This window comes from Harpia harpyja, chromosome 12 (assembly GCF_026419915.1).
Source record: "Harpia harpyja isolate bHarHar1 chromosome 12, bHarHar1 primary haplotype, whole genome shotgun sequence".
Lineage (NCBI taxonomy): Eukaryota > Metazoa > Chordata > Aves > Accipitriformes > Accipitridae > Harpia > Harpia harpyja.
In genome coordinates, this window is record NC_068951.1 from 15,721,468 (window position 1) to 15,733,626 (window position 12,159).

The window sequence follows — 12,159 nt, forward strand, 5'->3', positions numbered from 1 at the left end:
CTTGGCGCTCTTGGACACCCTTCCCAACCTCCTGGTTGCAGAGCAGGCTGGCTGCCACCAGCCCCGTTACCTCAGCGAGCCGGGGCGGACCTCGAGGAAACACTGAAACACAGCATGAAGCCTCTGTGCTGTGCCGAACCGTTTTTCCTCATGAAATGAAGCACTGAGGAAATAATCTCAAATTTAAACGCCAGAAGATGGCAGCAAGGGGGAAGAAGAGCCGCTTTAGAAGTGGCTGCCTGTTTTTCTAGGGTGGTGGGCTTTTGCCCCTGCAGCTGGCTATATTCCACCGCCCTAGGAAAAAAAAATAAATGTTATATATATAAAAAGCTTAGATGACGTGACCCGAAAACAGCACCGCTGCGCCTTGGGCGGGAGGGGAAGGAGGCCCAAAGCAGCGGTCCCGCGGGCCTCTCCTGCTCCCCTCCCAGACGGGGCCCTCCCCAGCCCTCAGGGGACGAGACTGGGCAGGTGGTTCCCCGCCGTGGGCACCGCCCGGAGACCACCCGCTCCCTCAGGCACCGGCTCGGGCCCGCCGGGATGCGCCGGCGCCGCGCTCCCCGAAGCGAAGCGAACGGCGGACTGTGCCTCCCACCGTCCGCCGCCACAGCCACCGCTTCCTGCGCGGGCGCGTTGCCCGCCGGGAGTTGTAGTCGTGTGGGCGGTGCCCCGCCCTCGCCCGCCCTCGCGGGCTGTGGCCACGCGCGGCGGTTCCGCTTCCCCCTCCGGCTCCTGCCGCCGCCGCCGCCTCGGTGGGTCCTGCCGCCGCCGCCGCCGCCATTGCAGAGGCGCCGTGTGGCGGCCGCGCCCCGCTCAGCCCGTCCGTCCCCCGTAGGCGGCAGGCACCGCCCCTGCAGCCCGGTGAGTCCGCTCTCACCTGCCGGCCGCGCCTGCCTTCCTTTGTGGAGTCCCCCGGGCCGGGCCGGGCCGGGCCTGCGGCGAGCTCGGGGCGGCGGCTCCCCTCACGGCCCTTCCGGCAGCGCCGGTCCGCTGTCCCCGCGGCGTCAGGCACCGAAGGCTGGCGGGCCAAGGGCGCCGGGCCTCCTCCGGCTTCAGAAGGGCGGCGGTGTGGGACGGGAGCTCGGCCCCGGCTTCCTGCGGGCCCCGGTGGGCCCCGCCTCGGCCCCCCCGCCCCCGGGAGCTCCCGCCGAGGGGAGGTCGCCGGCCCGGGGAGATCGCCGCCCCGGGGGTCTCTTAATCCTTGGGAAATCTGTTAAAACCTCATTAATCTGGGGGGGTGGGGGGGGAAACATCGGTGCGGATATGGCCGTTGTAAATCCTTACGGAAAAAAAATGTGCTTCAATACAGAAACAGAGCGCAGAGCCCTCCCCGTCCTGTGCAGCGAGTGCAGGCGATGCAGGTATTGCGGCAGGTTGTTAAATGCATCGGTTGTCTGTGCAGCCGCTGTCGTACCTAGATTGCCATTAGCCTGCGTCTTTCCATGCCAGTCAAAACCGTTGCTCCTTGTGCACCTCACCTGCTTGGTTTTTTCCTCCTCCCTGTGTTATCTGCTTTATTTTTGTTACTGCCTTCTATATTTATTCTGTCAAAGCCATGCAGGACGGTTGAGGTGTTTAATGGTAAGCTGTTTGGGGAGCCGGGAGAATAAAGTTGGTTTTAGCCTGGTATGTGTGAGCAACTGCCCAAAGGTTTGTTTGGGAGCAGAGAGTTTGTCAGCTGGCTTTCCAGAAGCAATGTTGCACTTTGCCTGTAGCCAAAATAAACCAGTTCACGTGCTGCCTTACAGTGAGTGAAGACAGTCCAGATATTGCAGCATTTTAATAATCATTATTTTGGGGGTCTTGCAATAATAGCAATTTTAGGTGAAATTCAAACATGGCATATTGTGGGGTTTTTTACCTTCTTATTTCTTTCTCTGTTTTTGTCTTTTTTTTTTTTTTTTGGTGTTTTTTATACTTGAAAAAGTGGGCCCGCTCTTGTGAAAGTCTAGGATCTACTTTGCAGTATGGACTGTCCTCACAATGTGAGCCCTGGAATGGTACCTCCCTAAAAAACTGGGAACTAGCTACTTCATGATTCAGTTTCTTCATTTAGGAGACTGAGGTAATTTAACTCACAGGGGTATTGTGGAGGCAGGTTAAGAAATATCTGTGTGTAACCAAATGAACTGTTCCAGTTTTATGTTACCAGAGAGCTGACAAATTCAGTCATTTCATTATTACAGACTAATAGACTTTAAAAAAAGTTCACTGAGTAATGTTTCAGAGGAAGGAAAATCCTTACTCTAAAGTTCACTGGTTGGATATTTCAGTTCTTGAGGCCAGAGCAAAAATGATTGAGAAAGAGTAACTCATATCTTCTGTGTTGTCCAAGTTGTACATGGAATTTGACTTGGCTTTGTGCAGACATGGTTGTTAAAACAAAAATGTTGGGCTGTTACATGGGGAATAATGCTTCTGTCTATGTATCTTGCACTTTTTAACGTGGTGCAACGTGTTTTGGTGCATCTGAGGCGTGCTCTCTGAGCTGCCATGCTACAGCTTGTCAGGGGCTGATTTACTGGGATGAAATTTGTACTGAGTTACAACTTGGACATTTGGCCAACTGGGGGAGTATCTTTCCAGAGGCACCTGCTTGTGTTCCCTCTTTGGGATGGATGCTGGAGTGGAGGGGTGAATGCTTTGACCATGTATGGCAGGTCTAATCTTGTGCTTATTTTAAAATGTATCCTTTTAAAAACTCCTGCGTGCTTGCATTGTTTAAGTCAGCCTTTCGGTTATGGTTAAAAGAGAAAATTATTCAAGCACCTTTGGTTTCTAAATAACTTTAAAATAAGTGTTAAGGGTGTTGATGCTGCAGATTTTGTTCTTCTGATGGTATGAAAAGCCATAGGGATCCGAATCTAGGTCTCTGTGTTTTATTAATAAGAGATACTTCTGCTTCAGAGTTCTTGCATCAGTCTTGGGTTTGGTTTTTATTTACCTTTTATCTGTTTTCTGCATTAGGAGGTTTCTGGGGCACTGAGAGCTTCCCTGCGAGTTTTGTGCCAGTATATTCTTGTTTCGTACAACATGCATGTTTATTGACATGTCTGTGTGGCAGCCACAACAAAGAAAAAGCTATTTGTTCTGAAAACAACCCCTAGTTACAGAGATGCTGTTCTAGATGGCCGGGCCCAGTGATAACACCAGCAGGGATGCAAGGCCTGGGGTCAGAAACTGGGATGCAGGCAGGAAGCTTTGAAAGTAAGTTGGCTCACCAAAGCATCCAGGAGGAGGAGGTAGTGGCGGCATGGTGATGGGGAGAGCGAGAGGAAGGAGAGGTCTTTAGCAGCCAGGTACTGTGTATTAGCAAGCATCCTAATGAATTGTATTTCTGCTGGCAATTGGGAGAAGGCAACCAAGTTGCCAAAAGAAGGCAACTTTCCCTTCTTTTTCTAGAAACGTAGTTGCTGCGGTCAGTTCTACTCTGTTCTTGTCAAAGAAAAGGCACTCTCTTGGAATAGGAGAGAAATTGAGAAAGGCTGCAGCAAACTCCGCTTTTAGTTTTCCAAGGACACACCTCCTTCCTAAATCTAAATCAAATTTGATTGTCTGGCCAAACCTTGGAGAGAGCTTTGTAATTGCATAGCATCATCTTGGAGAGGTTTCTGTACCTGCTGTGGTAGTAACTGAACGTACCTTTTCAATTAAGTTTAACATCACAAACACTGAGGTTACCACTTGCCCTGTGAAGTGCAGCGCTACTAAAGGTAACTAATCTCTCCAGGCACTTGGGTGCCAGGCTGAGCTACCAGGTTGACTCTCGGAAGCGATACAGTCCTCTTAATGCAGTGCTTGGCCGGTACTGTATTGATTTTGCACCTTGGCACGGTCAATTTGACTGGGGAAGCACCATGGAGGAGGCTGCATCTCCTGCAAGCTTTTGGTATTTGCAGGACTACGTTAGACAAAAATCAGTGTTTTCTCCAGCCTTCTGGCATAGCAAGGCCATAGGGGAAGGGGTCCACACGCGTGTGCAGGTGTGTGTGAGCAAGAGGGGAAGCTCTGGACTCTTGACATGGTGTGAGGGCAGCTGGGCTTGTGCAGGGGGGCGGTAGGCAGTACGTGGGGAAGAGGAAACGAGTCTGGGGTACTCGCCTTGTGGCAAAGGGCAAGACACCCTTGGGCAAGGCACTGGTTTTGAAGGCAGTTTCTTTTTAGCAAGGAAACACTGCAGCATTCCGTGAAGGCCTGAGGATTCTTATTGTGCTTTGCTGTTTGGAATTAGGGTGTCTTGAGGTTGCTGTGTTGTAAGACTTTTAGAAAGCTCTTATTTGCATTTAAATGCAGGTGGTAGGAGGTAGGGGATGTTTTCAGGTGAGAATAAGAGATCTCCTAGTGACCTACCTAGCTGGGGCCCAGATAGCAAGGTGTAGATTGAGCTTACCACTTATATTCAAGCCATACTTCACCGCTTAAGACTTATGAGATCTCAGAGTGTGATCTCATGTAAAGTTGTGCCTTACTTTAATTGGAAAATACACACTTCAGTGCTTGTATTTTGGCTGAAGTAGTAGACAGTGTCTGTCACTGAGAGTTGGAAACACTGGTTTTGGTCCAAATTCTGTATCTGACTTGCCAGTTTTTCAAGTCAATCATTCTTTCTATTTTCTCAGCTGGGAACAGGGATTAATCAGGCTTTGAAAATGTCTCACCTGGCAGGCAGAGATGTAAATGTTAGGAACATGCCTTAAAATTGACAGGAATTTAATTTTTGCTCTTTAGATAAATTTTGGGTGATTAGACACACTATCTGTGAATTCACAAAAGGAGTTCCTTATGCATTTGAAAGGCTGAGGTTATGGTACATCGAAACACTTCAGAAATTGGTGAGGCTTCTTTTTTTCTTCAGGCAAGACAAGTGGATTTTAAAATTCTCAAATTGATGTATTTAACTTCTATTCATGAATTTCAAAATCCTTTTAAAAATCTTTGCTTCAGCTGCTAATGTTGTACTGGTGCCTAGAATTGTTTTAATGAACACACTTTACTAGTGAAATACGGTTATTTTTAAGACTGCTAGAAAGTATTGGGTGCTTTGTATAATAGATAGGTCATTGTTTCCCAAAAGATCTAAGCTTGGCATTGGTGTTGGTGTAGCTCTGGCAATGACAAGTTTGCCCAAAGTTGAATGCTTAAGCTGCATGAGTTTGTTCCTGAAATACTGGATGTTGTCCTGGAAGATATGTGCTTACCTGTTGCCAGCAACTGTACTATATTTGAATTTTTGGTCAGGGCTATTCTCTCTGCCAATTAGCAAAAATTGTTTCCTATCTTTAAAGGAGTTATTTTGATAAGAGAGGTTTAATTCTTTCTAATTTTATAGTTTCATTTCAAAGAAAAGCAGCTGTAAGATGGAACCAACATGTTAGGGCAAGGATGACTGTGATTTAAAAATGGTGTACTGTGTTAAGAAAAGGATTTAACATCGTGTGAAACAGAATGAGGGCAGCTGGCAGGTCTATTAAGGGATGGAAATACACTAAAACCTCTTTCCAATTCAACTTCTCCTTTTTTTTTTTTCTGAAGTTTTCTGCTTCCTGTTTAGGTGCTGGATGTTTGACTCAGTGTGTACACACAGGAGATTGTAACTCAGCATACAAAGGCTTTCCCATAGTTTCTTTAATGAGTGAAGTTAGAGTTTTATATGATAGTGTAGGGTTTATTTTAGAAACAAGTGTAATACCTTCTAATCTAAGTTGTATTTGTTCTTCATTTACAATCATTTTAGAACTGCTTTAACCCCTCTCTTGGGGTACCTCTTGGACAAGAGTGAGAAAAGGCTGTTTCTGGAAATGCTTTTTAAAATCACCTTTGAATGTTTAAGCCCTTTCCTCTTGAAAAGGTCTCCAATAAAGTGAGAACCTGGAGGAATGAAAATATCTTTCCCCTAAGCCTGTCTACTGCAAAAGGCCACCCTCTTTTAAAGAGGTCTTCTGGGGATTTGGGCTTCAGACAGAAGCTGGCTGGGCAGTTTCTTGTGGAAATAGCTCATTGGAAGGGGATGAATTGAAAGTACGCTTCAGCCTGTGTATTATCTGCTTTAGGGTGTAAAAAAAAAAAAATTGTTTAATAACTTATGTTAATGTTTTAAAGTGAGCAACTTTTAAAATTCTAAAACATTACTGAAAAGGTATAAGGAGAAGAAACGTAAGAGTCTTTCTGCTTTTTCTTCTGTTTTAAGCTGACAAATAGGGAATTCATAAGACAAGGAATTAAACATTTTTGACCTTTTTGCCAGGATTCAGCATATCAGAATAGAGAAAAAACAACTTCTGGCCCAATTCCAGGTGCTGCTGAAAAGGACCTCTTTGGAATTTAGGAGGTCACAGAAAGGATCTCCCTCTCTTGCTATGGACAGGTCACCTCAGTCTGACAGCCCAGAGGCTGCCTAAAATGCCAGCAGCAAATACTCCCTGAAGGTGCTGGAGGAGAAAGGACCAAAGGGCGAGAACAGTCATCCATACAGAGTCCCAGCTATGTGTCCATAAGCGATTTTTGGCCGATTCATACAGAAATGTTGCTCTAAATGTACACACTAAAGCAGTTTTCCCACCCGTGTGTTCGTGTGCTGCGAGCACGCAGAGAGATGCTTCCTAGTTCAACAGCAGCTACTTGGTGGCGTAAAAAGATGTGATCTTAGTTTTGCAGCTCATGTAGTTTGGGAATACAGAATGTAGCAATGGGGTTAGTGATCAGCTTGGGAAACGTTTGGATCTTAGTTGAGTCGTCTTCTGAACCTGGCCGACTTCCTATGTGATCTCAGATAGCTGTTACCGTGTTTGCTTGCTTTGGGCCAAGAGGTTGATTGCAGTTCATGACATACTTGATGTTTTATACTAGTGTTAAATAAGCTGAGTGCTTAAGATTTTTACCAGGACATTAAGTCCACCTGCTGTGACTGTAAGGGTGCTGCTTGATTTTACACCTAGGTAAATATGAGAACCAGCTGTTTGGGTTGGAGGGGGAAAGAAGAGGGTCTTGCTCTCCCCAGCCCCCAAGCAGTTGTTTCTACCCACTCAGATGAGCTAGCGCTGTGGCATCCCTGAGTCTGCGGTGGTCTGCGTCAGGGAACTAAATTGATGGAAAAGGAATCACTGATGTTAAACTTGGCTTGAAAATTTTGCTCAGTGATCTGACACTAATGGCCCAGATTGTAATAGCTGGAGAGTTGTGTGTCTGGTTTTCTGCTCTTTCTGCCTTTTTCGCCTGTGTTTCCAAGCTTTTGGGAATGTTACTTCAGATCAAACATAAAATGAACAAATGGGTGTTTATTTGTAGATCTTATCACAAAATACTAGCATCATTTTCTATGGCATAGAAAATAGGTTTCTAATGTTGTTAAATGATTTATTACTTTGAAAGAGGCCTTTTTTTCAATTTTCAATGAATGCTAGCTGTCACTATTAAAAAAAAAGAATGATGTGAAATGTTTGATTTTTCACTAAGTGTGAAATACTTAGTAAAATCTTTTCTGCTTGTCTCCTTGCTTTTTCCACTGAAGGGTGCAAGTGATATCCAGGATTTTCAAAGATATTTAGCAACAAGAACAGTTAATTTTAATCTGGTGCTAACATGCTGAGGCTCTCTGATACTAATGTCCAAGCTTATGAAGTAATTCTTTGTGGTAAAGAGGGCCTCGATGGCCGCTGTCAGGAAATTCATGCAAGTACCTCCTCCTGATGTTTGTTTCTGGCATGTTGCAAAGAATATGGCAGAGTGGTGGGATGAGGACTATTTTGCAGTAACCAAAGTATGTGTTGGCAGTGCCGGTGACTCATTGCTTTTGTGAATGCTACTTTTTCTTTCCAGCTCTTCTAGACCTAATTGCAGGGATTTTATATATGTGGTATAGTACTGTTTTGGTTTTGGTTGGGTGCAGTTGGTTGGTTTTTGGGTTTTTTTTGAGAGGGGATCGGTGTTGAGATTTTTAGGTATAGATTATTTTTCCAGGTAGCTGTTGGAAATGGAAAATAAAAATTCATAGTAGTTCAGTACAGCTGGTTTGGATGCTTTCTTCACAAGCAGGGCTCTGTGTTTTAGCGTGTGATTGTGATGTCTTTTATTTTTTTATTTATTAATAATTATTCCATTGTAAAATATTTTACTTCCGAGAGGCGTAATACTCATTAATCTTGGCTTGTTGTGTGTACAGTGGAAAGTCTTATAGTCTTTTTGCAGCACAAGCAAATGTACTCATGCTTGGTACAACTGGATTGAATATTACTCGTGGAAGAAGTGAAGGCACCTGGTAAACCTATATGATAGCATATCCACAGCAATATTACTAGAGCTTGGACCATCTAACGTAATAAAGTCTTTGTGTCTTAAAAAAAATTAGAAAGAAGGGTTGGGGAATAAACTAAAAGAATGAATGATAAGTGAAAATACCAAGATGAAATGACTTCTAATTTGGTTTAATTCATGGTAGTGATGATTTTGCTACTCCAGCAAAACAAAATTTGTGTTAACACTAACAGGATTTAAATAATTTTTTTCCGCTCCTTCATTGCTGCTAAGAGATGCTTGTCAGACACATGGTTGGCACTGACTTTTATCTTGTAACATTTTAAGCATGACTCTTTGGGTATCGTCTTTGCCCTGCTATTGAAAATCTTTGAAAGTTAGTCTTTGGCAGTACTTTTCTACCAGGTCTTATTTGGCTAAGTGACTGGTGATGGTTGTACTTTACTTCCTTAGCTCTTTCAAAGCCTACGGGCCAAAGTGAGATGCCAGCTTCCTAAATTTAAAACTGTATCTTAACTGGAGAAGTCCCTTTGTTTCAAGGATCTTGGTCAAGATTGAAAATAGATGTAACTCTTGTTCCATGTCACTCTGATTATTGAGAGTGATCATGTTTCCTACACTGCTGAAAGAGCTTTCTCTTCCTAACCCTTAATTGTTTTGTCATTTTGTTAAATAACTTGTCAGTAATCCTCAACATTTGGGGTCTTAATTGTCCCTTTCTCTTTTTATGTTTTTAATTTCCTAAATGAGGTACGGGTATCATCAGTGCTTTCTTTTTGGCTTCACATGTACTGCCCATGTGCTCATACATACCTGGTCAATGGTGGATGATGGGCCAGAGCTGGTGAGGGGCCTGGAGCACAAGTCTTATGAGGAGCATCTGAAGGAACTGGGGTTGTTTGGTCTGGAGAAAAGGAGGCTGAGGGGAGACCTTATCGCTCTCTACAACTACCTGAAAGGAGGTTGTAGTGAGGTGGGTACTGGTCTCTTCTATCAAGTAACTAGTGATAGGATGAGAAGAAATGGCCTCAAGTTGCGGCAGGGGAGGTTTAGATTGGATATTAGTAAAAATTTCTTTACTGAAAGGGTTGTCAGGCATTGTAACAGGCTGCCGAGGGAAGTGGTGGAGTCACCATCCCTGGAGGTATTAAAAAAACATGTGGACAAGACACTTCGGGACATGGTTTAGTAGGCATGGTGGTATTGGGTTGACAGTTGGACTCGATGATCTTAAAGGTCTTTTCCAACCTAAATGATCCAGTGAGCAGTGTGGCGATAGACTGGTGGCAAGTGACTGCTCAAACTGATATTTTGTGGTCTCTCTCTTTGTTGCCAAGTTTAATAGAGATCTTTATCTCTATTTTACTCAGTTGAAATGGCTTACTGAAATTCACTTCCTGTTTTCTTAACAGAATTGAAAGGACCTGAGAAAATTTTCCCTTAGATCACAAGCTCTTGGAAAATTGACCACTTTTAAAGGTATTATATTAGGGTTAACTTTTTCCATAGTTACAATGAATTTTATGAGGGGAGAATTTTTTTTTTTGTATTAAAAAAAATAAGTGTGTTTGAATTTTCATAATCACGGAATTTGTAAGCCTTCCGTGCTCATTTGTTGCAACAAAATGTTTTATGCCCTTGTTCATATGTTCAGACTCACTGGTAGCAGCTAACAGTAATGAAATGAAGAATGAAATGTAAGTGAAAAAGAGGAAGACTTGGAAGGTGTAGAATTGTTGTGCTGGGTTGGGCTGTCCATGTGTCTTGCGCAAGGTACTGACTGCTGTCTCTTCTTGACGCATATTGGTTTCAGTGTAAGGACTCTTTTAAATGGCGTTTTGGAGCTGGGATGTGGCCCAGGACTTGCTTCAGCTGCTCTCTGCAGTACCCTGGTTTTGCAGTACCTCCAGATGAAGGAGTGGATTATCAATTATGCCTGCCTGATATATCCTTCATCTTCCTGTGATTTAGGGCTCAGGTAGTGCTGAAGATTAAGGTAATGCTATAATGCAAGTCTTCAGTTCTTGTGTTGATGGCACAGCATGAGCGATGTCTTCTGTTTTTTCATAGATTATTATCATGCATCCCTTGCAATGGAATTAGAGCCCCTCAGATAAGTGGGTTATCTCTTATTTCTATTACAGTAAATAGCTTTAGGGTTTTTATTGGGGTGGTATGCATGCATGTGAGGACCTTGTGGACAGAAGCCTTCATTTCATGGACAGGTTTTTGTGTTTTGCAGATGGTAGACATTAGCCTTTGAGGTCTGTTTTATGTGAGTTCAGTCTCATCCTCACAGACACCTTCAGCTCCTTTATAATTGCACAACTGTTATTGGAGGCAAGGTAATACGGTAAAACTAGGTTTGAGAACTGCATCCTTTTTGTATGTAAATGCCTGAGCCTCACAAAAATGCATTTTCTGAAGCTTTAGTCTTGCTCTGTAGTATTTCACTGAAATCTTATCATTTTGCCCGTAAGAATTTAACTCATTCTTTATTGAACAGGTACATAGTTATAATATGTGGAGCTGGAAGGACTACTTAAGGTTAAATTTCTCCAAGTGCTGCAGTACTGCAGCATCCTTGCCTAGACAGCCCAGGTGTTACAGCTGAGCCATGATGGCTGAAATAGTAATAGTATAAAACACCCTAAGGAAACACTTTGAATAGTAAGTTTAATAGGATCACATTTACAGTTGCTTAACATCTTGTATAAATTGCTAAGAACCTGATAGATAGATGGCCAAAGATAACCTGTCACCAGCGATAGAGACCTTTCACACAGTGTTTGCTCTTTTATATATGTTTCTGTGTTAAACTCCTGTCATAATTTGTACAACGATATAAGCAGCTTTTGAAGTTCAATATTATGTTTTGTCAACTGTTTAAATATTATTTTAACTCGACAGCTTCCTTTGGAAGCTCTTCTGCTTCACAGGGTGCTGGTTATCCTGTGGTGTTGTAATTTTCACAGTCCTTTTGTCTATTCAGTTGGTAACTGTTCTTCATTTTGTATTTTTATTTTTTAAAAAGTATTTCTTGAGCTGTAAAAATCAATTTTTGTGGTCCTGGTGCTGCAGCATCCTATATAAACAGTTGTAGATGGCTAGAGACAATTTGTGTCTGTCTACTTCTCCATCAGTAAAGCAGGGATAAAATAGTAACTTCTGTGAAGTGTGCTAACATAAAATGGTAGGATGTATTACATCGCTTTGAAAATTTGATAAATTTGACCACTCATAATTGGTGTTTAAACAATTGTAGATTATTTACATACATATATGTTTAGGATAGTTTTATCATACATTTGATTTGTGAACTGTAAGAAGTATATGTAGTAATAATACACAGAAGAGGTTGGTTGGTTTTTGTTTTTTTTTGTTGTTGTTGTTTTTTCTGCTTACTGGCTCCTATAGTTGTCTTGTAGGCTTGGCAAAAATTAGTTTCCACATCAGCATATGAGGAATAAAGATATGTTGGTTTTGAATTACGATACAATTTTAAGCTTTTTTTGGTGGATTTTTTAAATATGTTTTGATTTGTAGCTTGTGCACCAGTTCTAGTTGGTTTGGATTCATTTCTTCAGCATTTTGGATAAAAACCTGTTTATGAGTGAGATGAGTGAGAGAAGTAGTTTTACTAGAAATGACTTAAAAAAGAAAAATTAGAAAATAAGTTTAAAAACTAATTCTGGCAACCAGTTTTTTGAATGCAAATTGTTCTTTCCAGCTTCCAAATGAGTGCTTTGGGTCCCTGAAAGACATACAAGAACATTTGCCCAAATTTCAGGGAATTGCTGTGTTAAACTGTACTTTAATATGTTGCTTGTAAGCGTGCAAGTAATTTTAAAGTAGAAAACCTGTAACAGCATGCGAGGCAAACCAGGGCAGTGGCACAAAAAGAGTAAT

At 42.8% G+C, this 12,159-nt stretch overlaps 1 protein-coding gene across 4 annotated transcripts in view; it reads left to right on the plus strand.

The window, feature by feature from the left end:
- The first annotated feature begins 708 nt into the window (after positions 1-708).
- The window catches only part of PAK2 (p21 (RAC1) activated kinase 2), a 47,393-nt gene continuing 35,942 nt past the window's right edge, over positions 709-12,159 (plus strand). The window contains exons 1-2 of one of the 4 annotated variants that reach the window (XM_052802982.1): positions 711-861; positions 9,663-9,729. The gene's annotated coding sequence lies outside the window, so the exon portion shown is untranslated. Of the gene's footprint in view, positions 862-1,167; positions 1,362-9,662; positions 9,730-12,159 lie in introns of those variants that run through there. The other 3 variants (XR_008237404.1, XM_052802981.1, XM_052802983.1) reach the window with 3 other exon arrangements.